The following is a 20441-nucleotide window of genomic DNA, read 5'->3' on the forward strand; positions in this document are numbered from 1 at the left end:
TCATTCAACTCTGCTGTCTCGTAGGTTCTTGGAGTATTGACTGTCATCTTGTAGAAGGGGCTACTGTGCATAGTGTGAAAGATGACCACTCTGTGCGCATCTACTCTTTGGAGATGGTCAGGTCTTCTGCAGGCTTCCACTGTTCAACTTCTGAAAGCCAGGACGGAAGGGTGTTGACAGTGCAGTCTCTTCCTTGGAGTAATTGGCTGCTCCTAGACCAAACTGACATCCTAGGTAAGATCAGGGTCATCAGAGCTTCTAAGGGGCCCAAGTCAAGAGTTGAAATGGATAGTCTGTTTGCAAAGATGTGTCGTGTTAAGCTCTCTCTAAATCCTGAAAAGAAGAGGCCTCCAAACTGCCCCTTTCATTGCCCAACTACCCTGCTTTTGGGCAGTCCCACACAAAACAAGGTAGAACAGTTCCTAGAGTTCAGTTGATCTCTAGCAAGCAATGAGTGTAATCCCAGTTGGCAACAAAGGCAACTTTTGGTCTTTTTGACTGTTCTTCCCTGTCCCTAAAATACCACTCATCACCCTCAGCAATATCAGAGGCTGAACTCTCTCCCTTGCATTTGCTTTCAGCTAATTAAGGGCCTGTTAAATAAGGTCAGATGCTTTCTCAGAAATGACTGCATGGATGGAAAATCCTGAATAGATGCTCAGCTAAGGATGGAAAAGACACTGTGTGAGTGCTTGTGTTTCTCAGCCAAGAATGATAAAAGCGGTTTGGCCCACCGGCAAAACTGCAGCACATTGTGCTGCTGACTCTTTTGAAATAATTCTTTATCAGCAAAAGGCGTATTACTGCAAAAAGTCATAGTTTAGCTTGATTTTAACTCATTTGCTGCTAGCACATGGGTATTCTAGGGGTAAGCCGTTGTGGGATAATTAAGGAAGTAGGGAGTCCCTTAACCTCCTGTTGGGTTGGCTGTGTGTTCCAGCGGGGATGTAAATAACTCAGAAAGCTAGGGTGAGCAGGTAAGGAACCAATTCAAGGTCTTGGAGGTGTCCCAAATGGGCCATTTATGGCAAGGGAAAAAATTATGCTGGGAGCTGTTTCCATCCCATGAGATTCATGGGCATCTGGAATTTCATCTCCCACTGTCCCTCAGCCTTGGGGTTTCGCATTTGAATTAAGCTCTTTTTGTGCTTTGGAAATGCTTTTGTAAGCCAGTTTGATGCTGTATTCAAGTGTCCCACTTCCCCCTAACGCAAGTACTACTCTAAGTGCACTGGAAAGAAGAAAGGTTTTGTGGTTGAGAGACAGTCCAGGATTTGGGAGACCTAGACTTATACCCTGCCTTGCTCACAGAGTCCTTGTATGGCTGTGGGCAAACCAGTGTGACTCCATGTGTCCTAAAGGTACAGGAGATATTTCCAAGATCAGGACATCTTCTGGAGCTCTCCGCAACTCCCACCACCGGCTGAGGTCTCCTCCTGACACCCGAGGCTGGTGTGCATGCCCTGATGAGAGCTGGAAAGCTTTGCTGGATCCCAAAGTTCAGAGAGACTTTTCCTATGTTACCATCAGGTATCTAGTCTGAGCTTTGCTGCAGGTGTTGGAGAGGGAAATGTTTCTTGGGAAAACAATTGTTCTCCTCTTTGTAATCAATCTGTAGACAACACTGAGTTATAGCTTTCTTGATCCCATCTAGAGGAACGTAGACAAGCCCAAGCTGTGTGGAGGGGACTAGCTGGGAGCAGTTTGACAGTCTTTCACTGGAGGGAAGGATTTAATACAAAATGCAGGTCGGTATCCCTTTGCTTCATGCTTGGCCTTGCTTATCTGTGCCAGAACCTTGTCTCTTCCCGACCTGCCCCATCCCAGAGAAATTACTTCTCTGCAAGCACATTGCATCAATCACTGGGATCCAGCTGGGGGGGAGTGTATCAGTGCAACTGCTCAAGTGCTTTGAATACATGTATCTTAGCCATGGCCAGAGTCTAAACCCTGCTTGCTGGCAAGACATGAATTCATGCAACTGCCCTCTGGATCAGAGCACTGCTGGTGAAATTTTACAGCTGATGAGCAGAGGGGGCTGAGTGACACATCCTTGGTCATGCCACATGCCTGTGACAGAGTAGTGCATCAGAGCTGAGTCTCCCAAACACCCCTGGGCCAGCATTTGGGGTGCAGTTATGTCCATACAGATACATTAACACAATTTAGTGCCTGATACAGACTTTCTCATTAAAAGACCTATGTTCAGTTACAGCGGTGGCATATTTGTGCCTCAACTCTACAGTTATGCCCTCTTCTATGCGTCCAATGTCTGAGGGTAGAAGTACAGCTTTCACACTGCCATCTGTGGATCTGCATTTGGCTTGAACTTCAGCAATGCCTAATGTCAGCATTCGTCTCTTAGCTTGGCAAAGAGTCATCCCCATGCCAGGATGCTTCCTCCGCAGGCTGCTCGAAGAGGCAGCATAGGAGCTGGAGGATGCATGGAGGTGCTGTGTTTCTGTGGAGGATGGTTTAATTCATCTTTGGGACTCCTTGCCTTAAGGTATCCGTGCAGTAGACCCAATTGCAGTGGGTTCCCTGGAGTTGTGACATGAGAAATGAGATGGGTTGGTCAGTCTAACCAGCAGGCAGGTCTCCCTCCTCCTCTCCCCTGTGTTTTTAAGTGAGAACATTTGTTCTTCTAATTCATGGGGCTCTGCTTTCGCCAAGCAATAGCTACACCCTGTCTTGCACAGAGGGCAAAAAATGAGTAAGACTGGAGGAAGAGTGAGCAATGTCCATAAATGCAAAAAGCGTTTGTAGAGTCAATCCCCCGGTGAGAAGCAGCAGGGACTATTGATCCTCAGGAGCGGGTGATGGGTGGGAAGCTGTGCAGACGTGTCCCCTGGGGCACAGTGCTGCCCGGCACACCGCGTGCGGGTCATCTGGCACTATTGATTGCGGTGTTATTCCTCTGCGGTGTGGCCTCTCTGAGTCAAACACAGACTGCTCAGCAGAGCTACCACGCTGTTTGGGGAAAGGAGGTGGACCCCAGGAGTTAAATGCATCTCTCCTCTTATTTTCAACAAAAAATCAACTCCTGTCTCTCTGAGTCCCGGCAGACTGATAGGTTGTGGTTTCAGCTGGGAATAAGTTAGAGTGTTAAGGGCAGCTCAAGGAATTTAGCTGGAAATCTGAAAATCTCCATCCTCCCCTCCCCCAGCCCCTGACCCTGTAATAGACCCAGAAGAAGGGGAGAAGAAAGAGGAAACCTAAGAAGCTGGCGATTACATGTGAAGCCTGGCAGATCTGTAATCCTGGACTCCATTAAACATCTGTCTCCTCCAATCTCACTGACAGCCAGGTCTCCTCCTCTCCGCTGCCTTGCACAGACCTTACATTTGCAGGTCACTTGAAAGCACCAGTTGTTAATCATCCCCTGCTTTGGGATTCCACTCCAGCCCAGCCTGGGCACCAGTGCTCCTGGGGAGGGAGGCTTTGGGCAAGAGAGAGACCCTGGCTCAGAGGTATAGCACTTCCATACCTCCTGGGTTTAAGCTTTTAAGTCTAACACATGCTTGAGTGCTTTCCCGGATAGGTGCCCAGTGGTTTCAGAGGCCGTTCTCTTAATTATTGCATTTTAAATATGCTTCAAAAGATGTTTCCATTGCAGGCCCATGTATCTTATTACTTTCTTTGAAGCAAGTATTTGCTCTCTTGGGGCTTTTCCTTACACCACAAGTGCACGGAGTTATCATTTTCTAATGCCTTTTCTATTTTTCATGTGATACCTCTGAACTCCCAAGCATGCTCCTTGTTAGTGGGGATTAATAGGCATTTCGTTGTCAGACTCAGGGAGAATTTTTCAAGTGCTCCAGAATTTGCTGTGTCTTCTGCACTCATGGCTTTGAGTCTTTCTTGCTTTAGGCCCCTGCTAAATATCTTTCATCACTTTATATTACTTGATATAGTCATTATCATCATAGATGTGTGTAGTAGGAACAGGAAAATTAAATCCATTCCAGAACCTGCCCTTGAAAGGCAATCTGGCTTTTATGTTCATTTCTATTAAAAAATAACTTTAACGTCATACTCTGATGTTAAATTTTTTTCCAGTTTTTTTAAGGTTTTTTTTTTCCCTTTCTGTTTCTTATTTTCCAGTTTGTGGAAATATTCCAGTTTGTGATTGGAGACAAGTGTACTCAAGTACCTTGAAAATTATTTTCTTCTTTTATCTCCTAACTGGATCAGGAAGTTATGGGAATCCCTGAGACTTAATTTGGTTTGTCATACTTTGCTTTTTTTCTTTAGAAAGATATTTTGGACCAGGGAACTGAGCACTTGGTCAATACTCTGATGTAGAGGGTGTATCTGTACTTGTGTTTGTAGTATAGGCTTGACCTGCTTAGCCACCCATGTAGATGGACAGCGCAGCCCAGGAAGACACCCAGTGCTGACCCCACAACTGTGGTTGTGTCTATATGATAAACGTAGCAAGGCCAGGTTTTTCGGGTGGTTGGGAAGATGTGAAGGGACAGAAAAAGCAATGCAGAAAGTTGTGCAGATAGCTCAGTAGGTGTTTGCCTGCCCATTCAGTGGATGGACAGGACAATTTCTCTGCCAGATGCCCCATGTGTCGTTGTCTGAATAAGAGTCAGGTTAAGGTTGGGACTTTTTGAAATAATGGTCCTTAAACTCTTAGTTCTGCTGTCTTATCCCAATCCCAGCACTATTCACATCATACTGACTCCCCTGAAATCCTTTCCTTTAATTCACCTGTTGAATTCACTTCTTTTCCTCTAGTCCTGAACTCCTATGTAAATACCTGCTCTTGTGTCCCTCCTCTGAGAGCTTGGATCCATGGATGCCTTTGTGATGTATTTATGAACTTGTAAAGCCCTTTGGATTTCTTGAGGATGAAAGACAGTGTTTGTACAAGACCCTTGCTCCCATGACATCGTTTGGGAAGCTTTCTCTGGAAGGAACCTTCCAAGCGCTTTTGAAGCTTATGTGTCAGTAGTTTCTGCCCCAAAGAGCAAAGGTAACCCATGTGTTTCCTCCAAACACCACATCAGGAATGTGTATTGACGGAGTATCAACTCCAGGGTGATTCACATAATTAATGTTGGATTTACAGAGCACTGCCACAAAGGAGACAGAGAGGCAGACGTTTGCACTGACCTAGCCTCCATCAGGACAAGGTATTCTTTTTTCCCAGCAGCTATACAAATAAATGCAATAAACCAGGGAACACTCTCTAGGGCTGAGACCAAATGGCACGGTGTGGCCTCTGCCTGCAGATCTCAGCTCTCTTACTCTCCCAAAAGAGGGTAGCTCCATCCAGAATGTGTAGAGAATAAACCCAAGCCATTCCTGGATATTGTTTGAGAGACTGCAATTTGGAAAGCCAAACCCATGCAAAAGTCCATGAAGCATGTGACAGTGTGGACTCTCAGGGCTTTGCAGCACCTCTCCAGCTGTAGGAGGATCCATGGGAGTCTTGCCTCCACACCACTGGTCATCCTGAAGCCTTTAACCCTGGGAAGGGAAGCCTGTGCATAGAGAGTTTTCAAGGCTAGCAGTTAGAGGGATCCTCTTTTGGCTTCCTCATGATATAAACTCATCTGCCAGCCGTTGGATGGAGAAGACGTACGTAACGCCCTGATTGCTATTTTTGCATTCCCTATAATTGTTTTTGCAAACAGTGTTGACATTTAGGCAAGGCTCTTCAGGCAGCTGCTACTGCAAACACTGAGCACTTTGAGCCTCCCCGTGTGCTCTGTCTGGGCTGAAGTGTTTCATGCTCTGCTACAGCCGGCTCTGAGTGAAATGCTGGTAAGGGACAGGATGTCTTTCACCCACAGGATGCAGTGTCAAAATGAGCCAAGAGAGATTTGAAAACCCTTTCGTCTCCCAAACAGATGGGGAGATGTTTTTCTTTTCCTTCTGAAGGGAGCTCTGTGTTCTGTTTTTCAAGAACAGCCCTCCCAGGCTCTCCTTGGCTTGCAACCCTCTTACAACCACTGCAACTATTGCTAGGCAAGGAGGGGTGAAAAAGTAGGTAGCAGAGCTCATGGCATATTTTTTAGCAACTCGTGGGATATGCCCTGTTGGTCCTTACCCCTGAGCACCTTTGCTTTCATTGCGGCCTCAAACTGACACCATTGAAACCAAAGGGCATTTGGCAACTGGGTCAGACCCACAAACTAGTGCAAAGGAAGGCTCTTCTTCCTCTCTGTGAGCTGCTTGATGTGTAAAGGAAACCCTTCTCCTTCCACACTGACACCAAGAAAGGGTTGTGGGTTCATGTGTCTGTGTTATAATCGCCTCCAAAGTGGCCTTTTTCTTTGCTGGCTCAGATTTTTTTTTTCCCTCTCTCTCTCCAAGAGCATTATCTATCCCCGAGACTTTCACCTCTGGCCATTAACTGGCAGGTTGGTCATTACAAACCACTTGGAAGTGACTGATTGTGGGGGTCTCTTTTGCTATGGAAAATGTGGAACTGATTGTCTGGGTGACCCCATTTGACCTCAGGAATTCTGCATTTAACCTGGCTTTAGACATAATAAACTCCAGTAATTAGCAGAGAAATTCAGCAGTGACATGTCTAATTGATTGGAAATGCCAGTCCCTGATGAGATGCGAAGCTGTGCTGGGGGAAGCCACCTGACAAGCAGCAGCGTGGACTGCGAGGGGTTCATTGGGATGCTGTCAGGAGGCAGGAAAATGCAGGGAAGGAATGTGAAGCATGTTGTACGTTTGCTTTTCTTTCCAGCTGAGCATGCTGCAGGTTTGCTTTTCTTTCCAGCTAATGGACTTGGTGAACATGCTATCCATCACTAATTACTTATCCCTTTACTCAGCACTTTCCCAAGGTTGAGCTCGCACCTTTGGGAAAACGCACCTAATCTCTGCACAGTCCATCTTAACCGTGTGCTTGCAAAGAGAAAAACACCTTCTGTGATCCTCATCCCAACATCCAGCATTTTGTGCCCCACCAAAGAGGCAAGTATGGGCCCTGTTTGGGAGAACATCATCTTTTTCAGGTCATGGGTTGATGATACTTTATCTCCCGTGCCAATATGGATCCGTGATAGCCCTTCCCTGGTCTTGCATTTGTGCTTCTAGGCTGATGACAGTTTCAAAAAAGAAAACATTTAAAATTAGTTTATTGTTTTGTGCTTAAAACTGGCCAATTTACTGTCCTAGTTCATTGCAGGACCTCAGGACCACTTATGTGCACACCTCGGAGGATGGTGCTCTGTGACATGGGACCAGGAATGGCCTGGGAGTGGAGGAGGGATTGCCTTCATCTGCTGTTGCTGCTTTTTTTTTTCTTTTAACCATGCAAGCAGTGAACTGGTAGCCGCATGGACTTTAGGTTATAACTTTACCAGTATTAGGGAGCATGACCATGCATTGGAGGTGGATTGTCTTGTCCATTAAATTAGTGTGACGGCACTTGGCACATCCTCACCGTGGGGCCAGCGAGCTGTCTCCCAGACAGTCCTGGACATGGTTCTGGGGTGACCATGGCCAGTGACTGTTTCTGAGAGGCAGTTTGGTTGCAGCTGCTCCATTTGCAGGCTAAGAGAGTTTGACGGTGTGTGCATCTGCTATTCTATACTCACTGACTTAGGACAAGAGAGTAATGCAGGGCACATTAAATTTACCAGTTCAGATGATACAAATTTCCAGAGTAGTACAAACACAGTGTTATGTGATTTGTGTAGGTGGGCAGTCACCCTACTACTCCACAGGATGGGAGCTATTGCAAGCTGTCAGTTTGAGCATTTAGCGTTTTTATCTTGTACTCCTAATTAAATGTTTGAAATATTGATTAAGAACGGAGGTCTATCTTATAAACAGGGGCAGCAGAGAAGACGAGTGGGTACACACTTGGGGAAAGCCCACACAGCCCACTGGAGCAGACTTGCAGTGGGGTCGCTGAGCCGGCAGCATCCTCTGGTTAAGGCTGTCTATGGATGCACGGGCGTTCCTGGAGGTGGCTGTCCATGCTGCAGGGATAGCTCCTGGTTAGCCACCTCGAGCACATACCTGACCACAAGGACCTTGTTTTCGCATGATGCAAGACAAGCCTCTATGTGGTAAGAGGTCTAGGAGGGGCTGGGAAGGTCAGCTGTGATGTTCTCATGACCTGTCAGTGGTGCTGCCCAAACAGCCGTCAGACACAGGAGGAGGCTGTCCTTTGCTCACCTCTATGTGCTGATCTCCTGGGCTATGCCGAAATCACCAGGAAAACAGGGCCAGCACAAGCTCAAACACTGAACACCATCAGCAGCACGACGTAATTATTAGCACGGTTCCTGGCAGTGTTCCTCCAGGCAGCGCAGAGGCAAGGTTCAGGGGAATACCACGGGCAGGACTGGTCCCTGGGGCAGTAGGGACACATCAACCACGTCTTCAGGAAAAAAAGGAAGAAAAGAAAATTTAGGGATGTAGACACTCTGCCACTTGCCAGAAAGGCTTTAGAAGGGTCCTTGGCCTGTTATATTTGATAACATGGACACAGCCTTGGAGGGTAACAGTCTGTTGCAGCTATCATACCATGAAGGCTCTCCATTTGCTAATGCAGTAGAAATCAGCGTGTCAACCAGGGGTCCCTGGATTTCACAACCCTCTGGTGTGTCCCGCTGCTCTTTAGGTACCAGAAGTTCACCCACCTCTCTGCATCCAAGCTCCTTCAAGGTTTGCTTGAGGTGCACCACCTCCTCCCAGCAAAGGGAGCCTCTGAAAACCAAGCCAGGGCTTCAGGGATGCTTTTATACCCTGGATCAATAAATTAAAAAGGAAAAAGAAATACAGTGACAACACCATATGCACTGAAGCATCCTGCAGAGATTGTGGAGTCTCAAAACAAACATTAGATGTGTAAACAGTGTATCAGCATTCCTCAGCGAGCGTAGCTGCAGATCCATTTATTGCCTTCTGATCATTTATTTTCATTAATTTTCATAGCTAAACCCATAAAAGTGCTTGTGGCAAATATTGTAGGCTCTCCCTGCGCCCAAACAAGTCAAATAGCCCCCTTTCTCTTTTCTAGACATTCTTTTTAAACTGACAATCAATCCACCTACTACTAATTGTGGCACAAAGTTTACACAATCAACAATTTGTACTGACTCCTTGCCGCTCTCTTCAGTGCTCAGACAGCTTTGAGGTGTTAATTCTTTCTACTTAAAGGAACAGCAGTAATGGTTGTGGTGCAAAAAGATCTTTTAAATACTGAAGTATTTGTATTTGGTGTATGTTTTTGAGTTTGTGTGTGTCTTTGTTTGCTTCCTCATGCAACTGTTTTAGGAGAAGGAAGGAGCATTCACACCTGATAAAGAACTGCAGTTTTGAATCATTATTTCTTGAAGCAAAGGGACTATTTGTAGGTTTTAGCATGAATGGTTTTGCCCCAGGGTCCTAGAAAAAACAGCAAGCTTCTTTACTGGGCAGATGAAATTTTCTTGCTCAGCTGGGTCAGGTCCCTGGAAATATCCTGTGCATTTCAATGGGATAATGTTGTTCTTTTTTGCTTGCATTTGTTTGGGGTTTTTTTCTGTCATCCTGCCTCTCCAAGGCATTAACTCCCCCCCGCCCCACAGTGAAAAGTCACCCTGAATTTAGTGCTCCATTTGCAGGGCTGTAACCTCTCCTAGGGATGTGCGGTGCAGGAGACATATAGGACACACAGAAAACCTGGACCCACTGCACATATGTGGATCTGCTGTACTGTTCATGCCAGGTCACTGGGCAAGAGAAAAGCCGTGTCACACAGACATCACCTGGTACTCCTCTGAGTTACATCCCTCCCCCTCCAGCTTAAAACAAGAGGCAACATTGCGCTAACGTAAGAAAGTCACCACCTGCATGGGTTAGACGGATTTCTGCAAACCTCAAAGTGCAGAAGACAGAAAGCAGGGAATCAGGCTTATTTTTGCCTAACTAAACCTTTGCAGAGGATAAAGCATATAGCCTGACTGTCATATGGCGAACCAACATGCAGCATTTTGTACGTATATATCCACGCTTATGTAGGACCTCAAAGGGTGTTACAAAACATGAGCCTTGTTCTGTAACCCCTCTGTGTGCTCAATGTCTTCTGAAGTTGCTGACATCTTTGGGTGCTCCAGTACATATATATATAAAAATAAACGTAAGAATCACCTTATCTGCTTGGGAAGCACATCTGGGAGGGAAAGCAGCATGTGTTTGGCAGTGCAGAGTACCATTACATTAATGCATCTGCAAATGCACCGGGAGGCTGGCGAGGGGCTATTTGGATAATGGAGTGGCTGGGCTAATAGAATTAGCCTCGCATTCACAGTCTGAGTGGGGAGGAGGGGAACTGTCCCTTTCAGTCTTCCCAAGCATCTCCTGACATCTTTATTCCCCCATGACAGCCCAGGAAGGGAAGCAGGGAAGGGGGAGTCTTAAAGCGGAGTGAAAATGTGCTTACTGCACCAACACAGTGCTGGTGCTTTCTGTCCCAGTGAACAAGAGGGGGGGAACCAAATCACTGGTCCGTGGTGCCTTCACCTGCGTGAGACGTGTGAGCACGGACTCCAGGAGTCCTGAGCCACCGTCATACTTCACAGACCACCCTTTCCTCAAAAGGGGCAAGGTTGGAAATGCATTTGTCACTCGAGCTCCAGACAGCAAACGACGCTGATTTAATTAACCCGGTTAGCCCTGCTGGCCTTGTCTGTGAGAGCTCAGGACATCACGATGTGTGGATGAGTGGAGGCAGAGTGCAGACTGAGAGGGGAAGAGGGCAAAGACACATGGCCATTGGACCGTCAGAAGCCATCTCAAAGCACTTTGCTTCTCACAACCAAAAGCCCTTTACAATTAGTCTTGATGTGATTTACATTTACTTTAAGGCATCTGCATAATGGGATATAATGCACAGGAAATGCAGTCACGAGCTTCTGAAAGCTTTTGGGGACTGACAATTCCCACAGAGCATGAAATCTCCCTTTTACTGCAGCTGGAAGTGAGTCCAGCCTTTACAGAACGCATGTCCATGGGCTAAAATGCCAGAAATCTACCTACCAATCTCTCTGCCCTGTCAGCTATATTTATGAAGTGCCCATCATCACGGTGTCTGGACTTGCCCTTTCTTTTCCACCTTTGCTATGGATTTATTGGGACCCTGGGCTTGTTACTTAGACATCTCCCCCAGGCAGGAGGATTTTCATCTCTAGCAGGGCAAAAGACAGATGAATGTTACTTTGCTGTCAGTCAGGGTAAGACCAGGGGCTGCTGAAAGCTGGACTGCCTCTGCCCACATGTGGCAGGCTTGGTGGGCAGGTTTACTGTGAGAGAGATCAGACCTACTTGTAGAAAGTCACCTTGGCCAAGGGCCTGTGAAATTTTAATGCTCCCCACCAAATATTGACTCTCTGATGGCGTCTGAGTAAGCCTTTTGCGGAGAAGTCAATATTTGTCCGACATTTCAGTGGATAATGTTGCTTTTCTCTGAATTTCCATTGGACTCTGCTGGCCTCTCCCAAACTCATTGCGCAATATCAGAAGCAAGACAAAAACATGCGATTAGAAGGAAGTGTTCCCTTTGGAGAGTCGTTAAGTGTTGTCTACTTCTCTCTGCCTTAACGAGACTTTCTTGCTGGGTGCACCCCTCTCAACTCCGCAGCACATCTGAGCCCCGTACCTGAGCCTGGGTGTAATCACTTTCAGCACAGAGCAATCCTTTTCCATTTGGCTCTCCATGACTCTGCTAAGGAATATGTACAGCCAAAACTTAGGTGCTCAGATACCACCAGTGACGAATGCAGCAGAAACATTGCAATACATGCAAACATACCAGCAATTTTGCATGATGAGTGTTGTTCTTCTTCCCACTGGAGATTATGGCAGAATGATCTTGTCACTCCATCACGAGCTGACTTGAGTGGGTCTGGTTTGTCCTGCTATGTAAAGAAGCTCCAGGTTAGATTTTAGGTAGGGCTGTAGCCATATATTGTTAATAGAAGACACACGTGTAGATGCCTTGCTGTACTCAGGCTAACCAGTTAAATCCTGCAGCAAAGACTCCATTCTGCCCCTGTGGTATGATAATTCTGCCATCTTGGGCAATTTAGCATCTGTCCTGTACAGATCTGAGATGCAGAAGAATGCTGGTGGGGTGAAAGTAAATATATTACCTTTCAGGTAGCAAAAACGCTCCTGCAAGTTAGATTTTGCCAGTTTAGCATCCATTTGGGACTCAGTCTAAGTTGACTGTGCCTCCTAAAACAGAATAATCCTGTAAACAATGTAGCACTAATATACTGAACAATTAAAGCTCTTGTTTCTGATTGAAGTTGAAATCCATTATATTTCCATTTGCAAGGCAAGCCGGGCAGATTTCAAAATAAGTGATAGAAAGAGCTAATTCATATTTCTGTTTGTGATTGTAGGAGTTAGAAAATAAATCCAGGTGCACAAGAAGAGGTAGAAAGCTTTAATTTCACTGGCAGCATGGGCCTCTGATAACTGTAGGAGTCTGGAGTTAAAATAAATGCAAAGGAATTGTTTTCAGGAGTAAAAGGCAGAGGACTTATGGGTACATCTGCATTGCTGTTTTAAATTTATTCAGGTCAGGAGTGAAGTTCTGTAACAAATCTTCCAGTTGTCCCTACTTACTGGCTTTTCTTTTCATCTCACAATGGCTCAGACTGTATGACCCAAACTCTTTTTGAATAGGTTAAACCAGCAGATATGCTCCAAGATGTCAGCCAAGGCTAATACATGTTCAGTCCAGGGGACAAAGCTGGCTAAAGCTTGAAGAAACCCTCCTGAAATGTATGCAATATGTGCATTGGAACATATGCAGTGTGCACACTGGGTCCCCAGCTCCTTTATATCTACGGATCTGCTCCTGCTCCACCTTGCTACTTCCATATGTGCACGTGGTTTTACACTCCTCACCTTCTGCTCTTAGTCTAGTGCTAATAGACAGTCGATACCATGGACTGTTTGAGATGTGCTCTTTGGACACACACTGTGGATCTTCACTCCCTCGTGCTGATCTTGTCCCACCCAGATGCTTAGACTGCTGGTTGATGCCTTCACAGATCTGTGGCATGCCCGAAAGACATTCATATCTGGGATTGAGATTTTTGTGGTGGTCACTTCAGCAGAGGATACCCACCACCCAAGCAGGGCAGAATAGCACAGCTTGGTCTGGCAGCAGGTTTGGTCAATATTTATCTGGCCAAGAAATAGAGTGAGTGATGCTCCTATAAGCAGTGTCATATTTAAAAGGTGTCTCCACTTAACTGGAGGTCACAGTGTATACTCTCCTTGAGTGGTGGCATCATTTCATAAAAAAGCTTTTTCATTAATTAAAATCCCTTAACCTTGCATCGTGCTCAGGGTTTGGTATAGAAGCTTCATTTTTCTGATCAATATATATTACCATATTTCCTAGAAAGAAGCTTTCACCCCCTCAATTAGCAGATAAAAATAATTGTGTGCATTTGAAAGCATTTTGTGCCTCTAATATCCATTAAGTAGACTAGAGTTGCAATTTTCCTGTTCTTATGGACTTTTGTCCATATCAGTTGCTCAAAGGAACATAAAGCGTTGTTTGGTCTCATTCAAATGGCATTTCAATAAATGCCAGGGGAAAACGATGATTCTGTACTGCCTTTCTTTTTTTTTTTAAGGTTGAGAGAAAAGGGATAAACTAATGAGAAATGCCCTAGCCCATGAATCAGGAGTTTTGGTGTTGATATTTGTACGTGGTCTCTGTGTGATTCTGCACAAGTGACTAACGGCCACATACAGCTCCTTGCAGCAGGATCTGGCATTTATTTTTATGTAGCACCCTGGGCCACTGATTTTGATGAGGTTTCCAGGCAGGAACATCGTTATTAATTTATCCACGTTATTAATAGAATTAGGCAGGAGGGGGGAACTGCTTTATCTCAGAAACCTTCCCTCCCTTCCAACTTTCAACACTCTGGGAGGCCTTTAGGCATCGTGGGCACTCAGCGTCCAGGGGCAGAGCCCTACAGATGGACTCACACACCAGCAAAACTTCCTTCTCTCCTCTGGAGAATTACTCTGGCTGGAATTAATATTCTTCTTTCAATCCCTTTGTACTGACAACTTAAAAATTAATTGCCTATGCACATGAGAGGTGAATGACCAGATGCCCAGGAAAGCACAACAGAATTATTGAGCGATTCTGCTTTAATTAAGTGCATCAGAGAGCTGGGGTTGTTGGGGCCCTGTGCTTGATGCCGGTAACATCATTGAGAGAACGTGAAGGGAAGACTGCTGCCAAAGGATGATGGAAGGTACTCAAGGAATATAGAAAGCTATTTTAAGGCTGGCTTCCTTTGAGAAAGCTGGAGCAATAGCCAATAACCATAAAACTACTGGGGCAAAGCTGCAAACACACCAGGGGCATCCCTCAAGCACTTAGCTCTCCGAGAAGGTCTCTGAGAAGGGAGACCTTTTATCAATGAGAGGGGAGTGCAACAGCCCAGCAGCTGTGAATTCCCTGCCAAAAGGGCAGCAGGCAGTGTTTTCAACCTCTGCCTGAAGCTGTCACCATCCAAACCACCCAAGAGGGTGGAAGTTGGGGAGGTCAACTCTTCTGAGTCTGACTCCCTGCTGAGCCACCCATGTTCTAAGACAAGTTGGGTAAAACAGTTACCCCTGCATGCCTGAGGTCCCATGTTGTGAAAGGTGGGCTGAACTGACCTCTCGCAATAACAAACAGTGTTAAACAACATCTCTTAGTTCATGGACTGCAGCAGTGGCTGCTGAAGGTTTCTTGCATGATCTTCTGCAAACCATATTGTGGTGGTTCTTGTCCTCACTCAGCAGAGCACAGACCACCAGGGTCAAGCTCACCAAATTCACCTCTGTGTGTTATACTACAAGGAGCCTGTTCACTGTAAAATGCCCATGCAACACCCAGATTTCCAAGGTCCTCTTTGGTTCCCACCTTCTCTCCCGTGGAAGAAAGGAAGCTCCATGGCCCAAGAAGTTTAGGACCCCAGAGCTTTTGTTTGTAAAGAGCTTCAAGCCACATTAATGGAAGATAGTCTCCAAGAGGAAAGGCTTCATCTTTCTCCTCACTTGTCCTTCCCAACACTGGCTGAAAAGAGGCTGAGCGCAGTGCAGCCATCACTGCTGGTACGCAGCTGACAGAAGAGCTAGGACACCATGGCTTCCTGGTAATACATCCATCCTCCTGGAATGGGGGGCTCATCTGCTAATGACCTGTGGGTAGCGCAGACTCATTTAGGCAGAAGTGGTGGTATTCACCTTAACTTACTGTAGCATATTTGTCTGCATCTAAGTAAAGCATCCAGACACCTGCTGTTGGTGGGAGAGAGAAATTGGCCCTTTCAGGGTGAAATACACTTGGCTTCCCACAGGTTCAACTTTAGGATAGCACGAACTACCCTCAGCAGTAGCTACATCACTGCCGCACTTATAAAGGGAGTCCAAGCAGCTCATTTTTAAGGAGGTGTTTGCATTGTCTGTGAATGAAGATGATTCTTATTTTAGGTGTCCCCTATACCACAGCTAAGGGATCTTGGTTTGTGTCCTGTGTCCATGCTCTTTTTTGCTCAGGATGTGCCTGTGATCCTTACAGAGGTGCTTGGTACTCTGGCTGCTCTTCCAGCAAGGAGCTTCCTCAGATGTGTGTCAAAGACTCCCACCCAATGCAGAGACCAGGTTGTTGTCAATTGTTCCAGTCCTTCTGGCACAGTGTCAGCATGTGGCCTGCCTCTGCTGGGCAATAAATACATTTTCCACCAAGGAAGTAGTTCTCATCCCCTTGGGAGGGGGCAGCAGTTTCCACTGCCCTTCATTCCTCTCTATCTCCAGCCTTCTTGCCTAGGTCGCTGCTCTGTGCATCTGAGGTGGGCTGAACAGAGACCCTTTTGGGGACTGCTACCCAAAGAATGACCAGAAATGGATTCTAAGAAGTCGCATAATATCACTTCTTCAGCTTTAAGTCTTAGGGCTTGGACTGAATACTCTAGCAAACTCATGCTCTACTTTGCTTACAGCCATTGAGATTTTCTTGTCACCCTATTCTATTCTGGCTATACAAGAGCTCCCAGCCACTCCTAAAGGTGAATGAGAGACCACACAGCTTCCAGGAACACAGATCCCAGACTATGAGATGACCCACCTGGAGTTAGTAGCATGGCTCGGATGTCAAGGAGTGTCAGGATGACTACTGCTAATCCTCCAGGAGCTAAAGCTAGCTACAGTATTCTAGCCCTCGCTTCAGAGTCTCCAAAAAACCAAACCCACATCACTGCTGTAGAAAATGTGGCTGGGGATCCCAGAGGCAAAAGTGCTGACAAAGAACTCCAGAGGAATTAGAAAAATCAGTGATTCATGGCAAAGTCCTTCAAGGACATTTGTGGGGCTGTTTCTCAGAGTGGATCAAGCACATAGAGATACAATGAATTTGTGGAAATGGCTCCCTGTATGAGCTGAGGTGTGGAAGCTCCTTGGTTTGGTTCATATGGACAAATTGCAGAAGAGATTAGGACACCTCTCCAAAAGTTTCATTCATCTCCTGGGCTATTTACATTCTCCTCTAACTGTCTGGGCAGTGTGACTGCACATGATTCAGCAGCCGTTGTTCACCTGGGACAGGTCTGTGCTCTCCACCATAGATACATCTGTGTTATTACAATAGAAAATACATGGTGTAATATATCTAAAAGCCCAGTGACTATTTTTGCGCTGAATTTCAGGACAGCCAGAAAAATGCCTGATATTAAGAAAGGGTTTGCAAAGAACTGACTGTGCTACAAGAGAACTTCCACTAATTCTTAGATGTTGGAGGATGATCTGTTGAACCCTGGAGCTGTAGTTCAGTGTATGAAGTTGTTCTTCTATGTAGCATGAAGATTACTTAATACAGAGCCCCAGATCAAGTGCTAAGGATTTAGAAACAGTGGAGGATGGACTTCAAGTTTGATTATTGGCTGAAGAAAAAGAAAATGCAGATTATCTATCTACATGTATCATCATGACTGAAACCTCAAGTCTTGGTAGAGGTACAATGGAAAGGCTGGTCATCACCTATGAATGGAATAACAAAGAACTGCAGGAGAGCAGTAAAAAATGAAAAATAACTTCAAAACGGCGGAGATTTTGGCATATCTGGGGTGGTGTTGCTACCAACCAGCATGGGACCACTGGAAGCCTTTGGGCAGTATTAGGATTGTGGCCAGACAGGAAACTGCAGTAAAAAATTAAGAGCCTCTAAGGGTCTTCACTGAAGCTAAGCGCATAGAGACCTTGCAGGACAGCCCTAATCACAACATATATGAATTTGCTGCGGCAGTCCAGGGCAGTGGCCTAAGTCTAGCATGGTATCTGTGCCTGAAGGTATAGAAGTGATCATCTGGCAAAGATCAGCTCCAGCCTTGTTAATGGAAAGTGAGCACCCATCAATAGTATCTAAAGCAAACTATACCTCTGTCTTTTTACGTGCCCACAAAGATACTGGATTTCTGCACTGCTCCTTTAATTTTTATGGTGTTCTGCTTATTACTGTGGTGCGCATAAACTTGCAGTCTGTTCATAAAAACATAAGATCACAGCATGGTCTACTTTATAGCCATATATATATGGAGACACAAAATGTTTCTCCCAGCATGCAGAATGAATAAATTCTGGAGTAATTTTTCATTGTTGCCTTTATGAGCTTCAAGGAAAACAACCTCAAAAACTAATAAATAATTTATTCCAATGAAATTGCTGTTTACTACGCTGCATGCTGGACCTCAGCTAGCCCAGTCAGCATGTGGGATCCTGGGCATCTTCTCTATATTGTTTCTCATTATTTCTGTATTTTTTTCAGGGAATCGATGAATTCTCTGTGTGTGTATATGCATACATGTGAGAGCATGTCTACGTGAAGGCAAGAAACAGGATAAAAGAGATACCGTTTCTTTCTATCTGTACATGCTTTCTGCATGTGTGCAAAAAAGAGATCTCACCCTCTGTTTTAGATGTGCAGGCTCCCTTTATAATGCAACACAAATGATGGATTCATGACACCTCTCTTCAGAATAGGACTGGTCACTGGTGGTCAGTAGACTTCCTGGGGAGCTTTTCATCCTAAAAAGGCATTTAAAATAGACCAGATGAACTGTGTCCTCTTTGTATATACATATGCATACAGTGTAAACACATGTGGTTTTTATGTAGTTGATGGTAATAGTATGGTTTTGTGTGTTTGTATAATTAGCACATTACAGTTTTGCTTACTGCGCACATATAGGTGAGTATATGGGGTGGGGGGTGCTGTATGTACATGTACGTGTCTAACACAAGACGCATGACTATACTGGCATTATGTTACACAGCGTAATAAAGCACTAGGAAAAAACAGAAGGAAAAGGAAAAAGAACGAATCTGTGCATCTCTCTTGAGGGTGTGTCTTAGAAGTACCAAAAAAGTGACATTCAGGGTTATTGTCCCAGCTTTTTGTAACTATTGAGGAGCTAAGGTTACCTACGCGCTAACATCTTGCTCCGTGTTACATGGTTTAAGCTGTAAGGCTCTGATCCACGTGGCCGTAGCTAAAGGTGGCTTTTTGCTCTCTTCATGAAGCCCCACCCACGTCAGTGCTGATAAGGCTGTTGCAGTATCGGTGTTGGCATCCTGGTGAAGTTCCTGCCTGATGCTGGGACTTGGAGCATGGAAGTGGTCCCAGGGTCCCCAGAGGGATGACACACAGGTGCATGATTTACACACAGGGGCAGGAGATGCAGTGCAAGCACAAAGGCGTTAGCAACCAGGGCCTAGGCTTTAAGAAACGGGGCTTTGCTGCTGACCTCCAAGGTAAATAATATCTATTTTTTTGCTTTGTTATTCTGATCTCTAGGAGATCAATGAATTTCATCTCCAATGCCTTGAAGCTCCTTTCTCCCTGCATTTTCTGCCGCTCTTGTCCATTTAGACTTGGACCAAAATGTCTTTTACTACTTGTCTGCAGCAGGGCACAACGCAGTGGGATTCTTCTCTCTGCGGGGGACTCTTGCCATATAAATAAAATAGTAAAGATAAATGATTACTTTGCCACTGGGCTTGTTCAATGGCTGATGCTTAAATGAAAAAAACCCACAAATTCATGTAGAGGCGCATGTAAAACAGCGAGTTGGGAAGAGCAATGCCTGAGCTCTTCCCTTGCTGATTCCAGCAGCTGGTTTGAATTGGTAAAGACAGGCTAAAACCTGAGGAAGGAGCCTGGGATGTGACATCCCTGCAAGATCAGGTCTTAGGGAATGAGACTACAGCTAGGGGAAACAAAAAAGAGGGGAACAAACAGGGCTCTGGGTCGCTGTTGCTGTAGATTGTTGCTGCCAGTTGCTCAGGCACGCTCTATATGATTACCATTTCCAAGTGAGCCTGGATCTGTATTTCCATTAATGTGCCACGGTTGCTTCTCCTGACCTCTTTCACGCTGCCTATTACCTCAGCTCCACTTCCCCTCCTTTCTGATCGAATTACTAAAGCACACAGTGGAGTCTCTTGGCTCAACAAAATTTAATGACAGTGACAACAGAGGAGGATAATAAAGATAAATCAGCTGCTCCCAGGAAGGAAAGATGAAGTAACAACAGAGTGAGTTAGAAGGCTACACCATGAAGTGACCCTGGCAAGTGCATGGTCCTCGTCATCCCTTTCATCTCAATGTCTGCATTTCTTCTGCTTTTTGGGGAATTTGACACGGAAAAGTATAGAGGGGAGGGGACCGAGGCACTAGAGATCTTTGCCTTAGGCGTGCACTTACTGGGGATCTTGGGCACATCACTCCACCTCTTCAGTGTCTCCTTGCCGAGGCTGTAGGTTGAGAACAGACCAGGAGAAGTCTTTCATTAGGCAGACTGTAAAGAATCTGTCAGCTGTGGGGTTTTCATCTGATCTGTAGCCCTGTATACTAATGTGATCCACACAGTTAGTAAAGGGAAATGGTGTTTGTAAAGAAGCTCCAGTAAAAGCACCTTTTTTCTCAATGCCTATAAATCCCTGGGCAAACCAAATCATGTTAAGCCAGCTTTTTCTGATAAGCTGTTTTCATGGAAGCCAATGGAAGCAGGCTCATGTCTTTGTTTAGCAAGGAAACCGTGCTTGGCAGGAGCGCTGTGAGAGGCTGGGGCTCATGTCTAGCCTTGCCCAGCAGCTCAGGTCGGATGAGGGATCTAGGGCTTCAGGGAACAGCATTCAGAGTGTGATGGGCACAGAGGTCATCTCCCAGGTACAGCGGGAGAGAAGAGATGGTGATCAAACTGGATCTGAGCTTCAGACCTCACCCAGACCAGCTTCTGGGACTGCAATAACTGTACCTACCACCTCTGCCTCCCTCCTAAAGACAAGCAGGGACAAAGCCTGGAGTGACTGTGCCTATCGCAATTGCTTTTCTGACATTCACCATGTTTCCAGTTGCAGAGCATTTGCTGTTTAATGATAACTCCTCAAAACAA

The 20441-nt window shown here is 45.7% G+C and overlaps 1 protein-coding gene across 1 annotated transcript in view; it reads left to right on the forward strand.

Moving 5' to 3' along the window:
• PLXNA4 (plexin A4) overlaps nt 1-20441 on the forward strand; it is a 425661-nt gene that overhangs the window by 204440 nt on the left and 200780 nt on the right. The window lies entirely within an intron of this gene.

Source organism: Gavia stellata, chromosome 4 (genome assembly GCF_030936135.1).
Source record: "Gavia stellata isolate bGavSte3 chromosome 4, bGavSte3.hap2, whole genome shotgun sequence".
Lineage (NCBI taxonomy): Eukaryota > Metazoa > Chordata > Aves > Gaviiformes > Gaviidae > Gavia > Gavia stellata.